General features: G+C 39.2%; 2 pseudogenes; one reads left to right on the top strand and one right to left on the bottom strand.

Moving 5' to 3' along the window:
• Window positions 1-1,131: 1,131 nt before the first annotated feature.
• On the top strand, window positions 1,132-2,298 carry LOC105875403 (RNA-binding motif protein, X chromosome-like; annotated as a pseudogene).
• A 6,021-nt stretch (window positions 2,299-8,319) lies between these two features.
• On the bottom strand, window positions 8,320-8,457 carry LOC142864007 (uncharacterized; annotated as a pseudogene).
• Window positions 8,458-11,149: the final 2,692 nt, after the last annotated feature.

Here is an 11,149-nt window from a genome sequence, read left to right as displayed (position 1 = left end):
ACCTCTCCGTGATAAAATGCATGGGTTGGGCAGATATGCTGCGTACCCACGCCCATCACTAGGTCTGATTTTTGGGGTAGGGTTTATATTGTGCAAATGCTTAGAAATCCTGCCAGGGCTTATTTTATGGGTAGGTCTTATTTTCAGGGAAACACAGTAGTGACAAAATCCCTTAATGTTTACTTGTTTAGAAAAGTCTTAATTTCTCCATCATTTTTGAAACTTAGTTTTGCAGGATATACAATTCTTGGCTGGCAATTGATATGTTTAAAAAACTAAAAATGGGCCCTTATCCCTTCTTATAAGCATGTAAGGCCTCTTCTGAGAAGTCTGCTGTTTGCCTGATGGGGTTTCCTTTGTTGTTTTCATCTTGCAACATATAGAATTTTCTTTTTCATTTTGAATTTGGCCAAGTTGATGACTATGTGTCTTAGAGATGTACTATTTGTTATGAATCTTCCTGGTGTTCGATGACCATCTTGTATCTGGATATCTGAACCTCTGGTGATACTAGAGAAGTTCTCTTGCATAATTTTCTTGAATAGGTTTTTCGTGCCTTTTTCTTTTTCTTTTCCCCTTAAGGGATACCTATAATTCTTATATTGGCTTGCTTTGCATAGTCCTATATTTCTTTGTGTGACTGTTCATTCTTCTTTATTCTTTTTTTCTGCATCTTTGACTTATTGAGTTAGTTTGAAAGCCTTGTCTTCAAGATCTGAAATTCTTTCATTTGGTCTCGCCTGTTGTTGAAGATTTCCGCTGTATTTTTAAATTCCATAAATGATTCTTTCATTTCTTTAAGTTCTATTATATCTTTTTTTATGTTTTCTATCTCTTTAGTTACTTGTTCATATTTTCTTTCATGTCCTGAAATATTTTTTTTTGTTTCTTGGTTTTGGTTTTCAACTTTCTCTTCAATCCCATTCACCTTATTTGCCATCAATATTCTGAATTCCATCTCTGACATTTAAAAAATTTTCTTTACCTTTCATTGCGCAGTAGTGCTAGTGGCTTCTGTGTTCCGTCCTTGAGCCCGGCAGCTGCCGCTTGTGCTGAGCTGCTAGGAATCCCTGTCAGCGAGCTCGTAGGAGCTGGAAACCATTGTCACGCCTTCAACTCACTGGGGGAAAAATGGTTGAAGCAGATGGCCCAGGAAAGCTCTTCATTGGTGGGCTTAATACAGAAACAAATGAGAAAGCCTTTGAAGCGGTATTTGGCAAATATGGACGAATAGTGGAAGTACTCTTAATGAAAGACAGAGAAACCAACAAATCAAGAGGATTTGCTTTTGTCACCTTTGAAAGCCCAGAAGATGCTAAGGATGCAGCCCGAGACATGAATGGACAGTCTTTAGATGGAAAAGCCATCAAAGTGGAACAAGCCACCAAACCATCATTTGAAAGTGGTAGACGTGGACCACCTCCAAGAAGCAGAGGCCCTCCAGGAGGTCTTAGGGGTGGAAGAGGAGGAAGTGAAGGAACCAGGGGACCTTCCTCACGGGGAGGGCACATGGATGATGGTGGCTATTCCATGGATTTTAACATGAGTTTTTCCAGGGGACCACTCCTAGTAAAAAGAGGACCACCACCACAAAGTGGGGGTCCTCCTCCTAAAAGATCTGCCCCTTCAGGACCAGTTTGAAGCAGAAGTGGAATGGGAGGAAGAGCTCCTGTATCACGTGGAAGAGATAGTTATGGAGGCCCACCTCGAAGGGAACCCCTGCCCTCTTGTAGAGATGTTCATTTGTCCCCAAAAGATGATGGATATTCTACTAAAGACAGCTATTCAAGGAGAGATTATCCAAGTTCTCATGATACCACAGATTATGTACCATGACCAAGAGATTATACTTACCGTGATTATGGTCATTCCAGTTCACGTGATGACTCTCCATCAAGAGGCTATGGTGATAGAGATGGATATGGCTGTGATGGTGACTATTCAGATCATCCAAGTGGAGGCTCCCACAGAGATTCACATGAGAGTTGTGGCAGCTCACGTAGTGCTCCACCTACACGAGGCCCCACCATCTTATGGTGGAAGCAGTCGCTCTGACGATTACAGCAGCTCACCTGACGGATATGGTGGAAGTCGAGATAGTTACTCAAGCAGCCGAAGTGATCTCTACTGAAGTTGTCGTGATCGGATTGGCAGACAAGAAAGAGGGCTTCCCCTTCTGTGGAAAGGGGGTACCCTCCTCCACGTGATTCCTACAGCAGTTCAAGCTGTGGAGCACCAAGAGGTGGTGGCCGTAGAAGAAGCTGATCTGATAGAGGGGGAGGCAGAAGCAGACACTAGAAACAAACAAAACTTTAAACCAAAATCCCTGTTCAAAGAAACAAAAGGTGGAAACTATTATCATAACTACCCAAGCACTACTAAAAGGAAAAATTGTGTTACCTTTTTAAAATTTCCTGTTAAGTTCCCCTCCATAATTTTTATGTTCTTGTGAGGAAAAAAGTAAAACATGTTAAATTTTATTTGACTTTATGACATTGCTTTCAACAAGCAAATGTTAAATGTGTAAGACTTGTTGTACTAGTGTTGCAATTTTCCAAGTAAAAGTGTCCCTAAAGGCCACTTCCTATCTGATTTTTCCCAGTAAATGAGGCAAGCAATTCTGAGATCTTCCACAAACATCTAGCCATCTAAAATGGAGAGATGAATCCTTCTGCCTATACAAACAAGTAGCTATTAGAGGGTGGTTGGGTACTATTTCTAGGATTTCAGGGTGTCTTCAAATTGAAATCAAAATGTTCTCAGTATGAAAAACCTGAGATCAAATGCCTATGTAAGGAAAATGCTGTGCACCCAGTAAACCCAAAACAAATGGATAATGCTGGCCATATTTTGCCTTTCTGACATTTCCTTGGGAATCTGCAAGAACCTCCCCTTTCTCCTCCCCCAGTAAAACCATTTAAAGTGTGTGTTAAACAACTACAGAATACTAAATAAAAATTTTGGCCAAAACAAAACAAAACAAAAATAATTTTATTTAGGTTATGATCTGTTGCTGGAATCGATTGTAATCCTTTAGGGGTGTCAAAATAGCTTGTTTTTCATATTGCCCGACTTCTTATTCTGGTTCCTTCTCATCTGAAACCTCTTCTCTTAGCTGAAGACCGATAAGCTTGTGGTCACCTATTTTCCTCTGCTGGGAACTTTCCTACTTATTGCAAAGAAGAAGAGGTCCCCGGTTGATGCATTTGTGTCCTACTCTGGAGGATTGACCCATCCTGAGATGGGCGGATGCACTGTCAGTGTTAACACTGTGGCTGTCCTGTGTCTCCTGTCTCACTGTTCTCCCATGGTTGTCCCTGGCTGTCCCTCCATCGCAGAGTGAGTAAATTCCACACCTAGTTCTGCCAGCCATGGTGATTATAGGCCTGTGTCAGCTTTAGCATTGCCTCACTCAGATATGTGGGCAGAGTTGTTTATTGACTTGTGCCAGCTTGAGTGTAGCCCTGCCCATGTCAATGGGCAGTGGCAGTTGTCAGCCCATTCCAGCTTGAGAGCTGCTGTGCTCAGATCCATGGGCAGAAACATTTGTTGACTAGCACCAGCTTGAGTGCAGCCCCACCCAGGTCCTCTGGTGGCAGCGGTGGTACTTGGATACCACCCACAGGACTCATGAGAGTGCCTGGCCTCCTCACTGTTTTCCTGGTCTGGCAGGGGAGATGGGGAGGCAGCAGCAATGGATCTGATTCCCAGGTAAAGGCAGTGCTCTGGGGCTGGGATCTCAAAATGGTGCTAGTCACAGCACCCAGGGTCACAAGCCAGTGGAGCTCTGCTGTGCCTTCTCTCTGAAGCAGTGCTGTTGCAAGTCTCCAGTTAGCTCCTCACGTCAGTCCTGTGGCTTTCTGCAGTGGAGTGTCCCTACTGCCGCTTGAATAGCAATGATTGTGGGGGACTGTGGAGCTTCAATACGCTCTCACGTGCAGTTGCTGTCCCTGTGTGCCTGCAATCCCGCAGAGCACGTTGCCTCTCTTCCCTTGCCTTCATTTTGGGTGTCTCCTGTCACCTCTCTTGATTTGCAATGCTGTCTCTTAGACGATCTATCTAAAGTTGGATATTCACTCGGCACTTTCAGTCCTCTTTGTGAGAGTGGCGTGCGCGGGCTGCTTTTATTCCACCATCTTGACCCCTCTCTCTCCTTCAAGAACTTTTCCTTTGCATTCACAACTTGGCTAACTGGCTCAAGAGGCCTAGCTGCCTGTCTTGGATTTTAGACCTACCTTCCTTAGTAAGCATAATTATTTCTAGCTTTCAATATAAAGTGGGAGACACACAACTCTTCCTTTCACTTGAACACTTAGAGGCCATTTTAGGGTTATTAATTAGCTTAATTTAAATATTGCTGTGTCTCAAGGAATAGGGGGCCTGAGGAGGGAGCAAGTTTGAGGGAATGGCAAGTTGGTGGAGCAGTCAGAGCACACATAATGTTTATCAGTTAAGTTTGCTGTTTTATATGGGCATGGTTCATGGTGCCCCCAAACATTTACAATGGTAACATTAAAGATCACTGACCACAGATCACCACAGCAGATATAATAATAAGGAAACAATTTGAAATATTGCTGAAACTACCAACATGTAAGACAGAGACATTAAGTGAACACATGCTGTTGGAAAAATGGCACTGATAGACTTGATCAGTGCAGGTTGCTACAAACCTTCCATTTGTAAAAAAACACTATATCTTCACAGCAAAATAAAGTGAAGTGCAATAAAGTGAGGTATGCCTGTACATATGATCACAGTTTTATTATAGGAAAAGTATACAAATCAGACCCAGTCAAAAGGAGAGATGCATAGACTAAGGTCTGGGAGGAACCGAAATGCAAGGCTCCCAGTCATACTCTCCTTGTGGAGTCCTGAACATTACTTCCTCTGCCCAGCACATTGATGTGTGACAGTACTCAATAGTACTACTAACTAGGGAAGCTCATTTAATCTCTTTCAGAGATTAGACCTTTCCAGAGTTTTAACTGGGGCACCATCACATAGGCAGGACAGTCTCCTGCCTCCCTCCCCTGGCTGCTACCACGTGGCTCAAAGTCCCAACGCCCTAACCACATGGCTGCTCTTTGTGAAATGGCATCCAAATCTTTCTTGGATGAATACATTTTTTCCCTGTCTTATCTTGCCTTTCCCCTTCTGCCACTTGTCTACTATGTATTTCTAAGGATCATGAATATTTAAAAAGTTTTCCTGTGGGAGAGCCAACATTCCAATTCACTTGGTATTATTACACATACTAATATTATTACAGTTATTCAGATCACCGAGGCCTGTAATAATAGCAATCATAGCATCATTATGATAATGGAAAATGTTGAACGAGATGGTGAAAACGCTGTGAGCTGGTAAAATTTGATGGCTAGTAATGTTTTTATTCTATTTCATTGTTTTTCTTAAAAATGTTTTTTTCTAAATATCTGTTATTCAATGGTTATTTAATATAAATTCATAGCTAGCATTTACTGACTATAAGCTATATATTGGCTTCTATTCCCAAGATATCTATAACTATCTCTATATCTGTTATCTGCATCTATCATCTTTAGCTATAGAATAAATATAAAATACCCTGGTATTTTTCACAGTTAAAAAAATATGCTAAAATGTGTTATGAATATCCAAGGCTAAAAAGCAGCATGCAACGTTTTCCAATTGTATTAATATCTGCCCCTGCAATCCTTTTTTAGTGAAACACCATTAATACCCCAATCAAATACACCAAACAGGGCAATATCCCTCTTCCTAAAACAAAAAATCCCCAAACACCTTCAAAAGCCAAAAAGTATGTCTCAAAGCAGCTCCTAAGCAAAGCAAACACAGTATTCTTGATGTTCTTGTGCGAAAAAATTATTTGTCTTGTATTTTTCAAGAAGCTCTTAATACTTTGACTATGTTATTTTCCAGTTAATTGTTTTTTAAATACCAGTGTGGAATAGAGGTGATATGAAATAATTATGAAAAGTCAAAATGTCAGCAGGACATAAGAGTCTAAGACTGAATGAGGAGGCAAAAATACAAAGAAGTGGGCAGAGAACATTATTATTATACAAACTATACCAAGATATGTTTATAGTATGACTGTGGCATTAAGAATATATTAAATTACGTATCTAATATTTAAGAAAACATTTTTGGAATGGTAGCTGTAAAAACTGACTTAAAAACCCTTTGTCTAAAGCATCAAAATCAGAAAAGGGGAGGCTAAACTATCCCTGTTTGCTGATGATATGATCTTATATCTAGAAAATTCTAAAAATTCCTCTAACAGACTCCTAGAATTGATAAATAAATTCAGGAAAGTCTTGGGTTACAAAATTAACATGCACAAATCAGTATCATTTCTATACACTAATAACAATACAGCCATGAGTCAAATCAAGAACTTAATATCGTTTATAATAGCTGCAAAGAAAATAAAGTGCCTAGGAATATACTTAGCCAAGGTGGTGAAAGCTACAAGGAGAACTAGAAAACACTGATGAAAGAAATCATAGTTGACATGAACAAGTAGAAAAACATCCCATGCTCATGGATTAGAAGAATCAATGTTGTTAAAATGTCTCTACTGCCCAAAGTGATTTACAGATTCAGTGCAATTCCCAACAAAATGCCAACATCATTTTTCACAGAACTGGAAAAAACAATCCTAAATTTCACATGGATCAAAAAAGAGACCAAATAGCTGAAGCTATCCTAAGCAAAAGGAATAAACTGGAGGCATCACATTACCTGACTTCAATTTATACTGCAAGGCTATAGTAACCCAAACAGCAGGGTATTGGTATAAAGATAGACACATATAGATCACTGGAACAGAATAGACACCCCATAAATAAAACCACATAGCTACAACCAACTGATTTTTGACAACACACACAAAAACACATACTGAGGAAAGGATGCTCTACTCAATAAATGGTGCTGGGAAAATCGCACAGCCACATGCAGAAGAGTGAACCTGGATCCCTATCTCTCACCATACACAAAAATTAACTCAAGATGGATTAAAGGCCTAACTGTAAGACCTGAAACCATAAGTATTCTACAAGAAAATGTAAGAAAAACTCTTTTGGACATTGGCCTAAACAAAGAATTTCTGACTAAGTTCCCACAAGCAAATACAGCAACAACCAAAATAGATGAATGGGACTTAATTAAACTAAAAAAATTCCGCACAGTGAAGGAAATAGTCCACAGAGTAAACAGACAACCTACAGAATGGGAGAAAATACTTTCAAACTATACATCTGACAAAGACTAATATCCAGAATCTACAAGGAACTCAACCAAATCAGCAAGAAAAAAAACAATCCCATTAAAATGTGGACAAAGGATGTGAACAAACTCTTCTGAAAAGAAGATAGACAAATGGGCAAAAATATATGAAAAAATGGTCAACATTACTAATGATCAGGGAAATGAAAATTAAAGCCACAATGAGACATCACCTTACCCCTGTCAGAATGGCCAATATTAAGAAGTTAAAAAAAAAAAGATGTTGGTGCAGATGTGGTGAAAAGAGAATGCTTATGCACTGGTGCTAGGAATGTAAGTTAGTGCAACACCTGTGGAAAACAGTATGGAGATTCCTCAAGGAACTACAAGTAGACCTGCCATTTGGTCCAGCAACACTACTACTGGATATCTACCCAAGGAAAAGAAGTCATTATATCAAAAAGACACCCTGTACCCAAATGTTTATCACAGCACAATTCACAATTGCAAAGATATAGAATCAACTTAAGTGCTCATCAATTGATGATCGGATAAAGAAAATGTGGTATATGTATACTATGGAGTACTACTCAGCCATAAAAAGGAATAAAATAAGATCTTTTGCAGCAAATTTTTTGAAATGGGGGACCATTATCCTAAGTGGAGTATTTCAAGAATGGAGAAACAAATGCCATATGTTCTCATTTGTAGGTAGGAGCTAAATGTTGGATATATATGGTCATAAAGTGGTGTGAAGGACATTGGAAACTAAGAAGGAGGAGAGTGGGAGGAAGGTGAGGGGTAAAAAGTCACCCAATGGGTATTCTGTACACTGTTGTGGTGACAGGTACACTGAAAGCCCTGACTGAGCATCATACAATTCATTCACGTAACACAAACACTTGTACCCCCTAAATCTATTGAAATAAAAAACCCTTTGTTTAAAATTGTTGACTGTCTGGAAAAGTGACACATACAAAGTGTCTTACCTCTAACAGGTTAATGGACAGGAGAGGTGCTGTACTGTGACAGAAGGAGCACTGTGGTCAGGAGAGGGGCCACTTATCAACTTTGTTACATTGGATTAGTTTTTAATTTCTCTGAACCTAACATTTCTCAGGTATAAACCAGAAATGGTAATGTCTGCTTCACAGGATTATTGTGAAAATAAAATGAGACCAAATACTACACTTGATCTTAGCCAAAACGCCGAGAAGCGATAAAATGAGACCAAATATATGAAATCATCTAGCACTTGTCTAGAAGGTTCTTTAAGGTTCTTTAAAAATAACTTACTGCTGTTATTCAAAGACTAGAAAGCTCCTGAATAATTCATTTTTCCTAATCCTTTACCTGCTTGATGTCTTAGATTTTGAGTTTTTTAAGAAAGTGAACTTATGGTTAAGGGCCAAACACTGAAAGATAGAGGAACAATGAAGTTGAGAATGGTAATGTAATTTTGCAGTTACTGGTGACTTTCAAGAGAGCAATTTCATTGAGTGGTGTGTGGGGAGCCTGGTGCAGGAGTGCTTGTATCACAAGGAATTCTCTTAAGAAGCTAGGTGGACAAGGAGAGGAAAGAGAGATAGGGGAGAAAATGAAGCGTGTTAAGCAAGGTGCTTTTTTCCCCCCAGAAGGCGACATCCTTAAATGTATTGAAGGTCAGCAAGAATAAAGAGAAAGAAGACAATGGAAAAAGTACAGGTTTAAGAATCAGATGTGTTTCAGGTTCAATCATCAACTTAACAGTATGACCTCAGGCATGATCCTTAACCTGTCCAAGTCCCTGTAGAATTGAGGTATCCATACCTGCCTTGTCTTTCTCATGACTTTAGGGTAAACAGCATTTGAAATTAAACCTTTAAAACACTTCGTAAATTATAGAGTGTGTTATCATACAAAGCAAGTATAAAACAATCTTTTCAGAAGATGATCTCTCCTTGTCCAAGATGCTTGCCTGAAAAAAAAAAGATGCTTGCCTGTCTGGCTGCTGCTGTGAAACTTTTCTTCGCCTGCTTATGAAGGACAGGCTGGTGCTTGCAGAGGTGTTTATTCAACTGAATTGAACAGAGACGGCACTAACATGGCAAATGTGCTTTCGGGTTACGAGGCAAATCACTCCTCCCCATTTTTAAGCTAAGAGCCCTTTCCCAGCTCTTTTTGGACATTCTACCTGAGTTCTTCTTGTATTTTACCAACTCCTGTGCAGCCTGCCAGTTCTGTGTTCTTCCTCTCACACAGCTTAACCATATCTCTCAGTGATTTTCTGAGTGAAAAAATCACCTGCTCTTTGTTTTCATCAGAGTCAAATGGTCCTCACTTATGGCCATTTGCACAAGGAGGAAGAACGACTGTTTGGAACCCAGTGTCGATTATGGCTTTTCTAAACCATGCTGTGTGTTGAACACTGTAGTATCAGCAGAGTCAAAAGTTAAATTTTTTTTTTTTTATTTTGAGCTGAGGGACTGTGAAAGATCTTCTGGAGTCTGAGTTTTATATATAACCCCATAAATTCTGATTTAGTTTATTTTTTAGCTTCTGAATTTATTTTTGGCACAGCTTATTACAGAGGGCCAAAGGGGAAAAAAACATTTCTCAGAACTGTAAACTCTCCAACATGAATGTCAACACCTTAGAAGGAAAAACTCGGCACAGACACACAGATTGTAACAGTTTGCTTCCTGATTTAGAAATTCATTCTTCAGCCAAGCGACATGTTAGACCTGGGGATAAAGATGGTCAAGGCATTAGGTGTATTATTTGCAGTGAAATTTGACATATAAGAAAATAATTGCAGTTCAGAATGATGAATGCTATCCCAGAGGTGTGTGAAAAACTTAGTGCTGGTATAAGGGTGTCAGGGAAGTCTCCTAAGGGGCCAGTGGGTGCGAGAGGACAAATGGCAGTGCCTCACACACTGCTTTCCGATGACAGGCTGCAGCAAGTTGGTGGCTGCTGCTACCAGCATAAGTGAGCGGTCCAGAAGGGCAGTGAGCAGACTTTTTGTTTGTTATTAGGCTTCAGTAGTTATTATTTTTCATGGCTTGCTTGGCATAAAATTGACATGCAACAAATTACACATATCTAGATACATGTTGACACATATATGCACCTGTAAAATCATCAAGATAGTGACAATTAAGTAGCAGATATATCCACCACACCAAACATTTCCTTGTGTCCTTTTGAGATCCTTTTAAACCTTTTTTTCTCCTTATATCAAGTAACCAAAGATCTGTTTTCTGTTGTTTTAGATTAGCTTGCATTTTCTAGGATTTCATATAAATGGAATCATATAGTATGTACTTGTTTTTCATCTGGCTTCTTTCATTTGGCATAATTGTGTTGATATTCATCCATGTTGTTGTGGGTATCAACATGTCATTCATTTTTTTACTGCTGAGTGGTGTTCCAGTTTATGGATATACCACACTTTATTTGTTTACTTTTTGATGGACATTGGGTTGTTTCCAGTTTTCAGCTTTGAAACTAAAGCTGCTGTGAATATTCCTGTACATACAGGCTTTTATAAGAGCATATGTTTTTATTTCTCTGGAATAACTACCTAGAAATGGATGGACAAGAACATATGAAATGTGTTGGCTTAATATTTTTTGAAAGTTTCAAGTTGTTTTCCAAAGTGGTTGTACCATTTTACATTTCCACTAGCAGTGTGTGAGTTTCATTTCCTCCATATTGTTGCTAACACTTGTTATGGTTAGTCTTTTTAAAATTTTAGCCGTTTTAATTAAGTGTGGAGTGGTATCTTAACAGTGGTTCTGTCTTGCATTTTGCACATGACTAATGATGTTCAGCATCTTTTCATGTGCTAATTTCCATTGATACATCTTATTTGTTGAAGTGCCTATTCAAATCTTTTCCAATTAAAAAAAATTAGGTTGTTTGTTTTTTA

Source organism: Microcebus murinus, chromosome 23, assembly GCF_040939455.1.
Source record: "Microcebus murinus isolate Inina chromosome 23, M.murinus_Inina_mat1.0, whole genome shotgun sequence".
Taxonomy (NCBI): Eukaryota; Metazoa; Chordata; class Mammalia; order Primates; family Cheirogaleidae; genus Microcebus; species Microcebus murinus.
The sequence above is the reverse complement of the archived record's forward strand: the minus strand, read 5'-3'. Positions and strand labels throughout refer to the sequence as shown.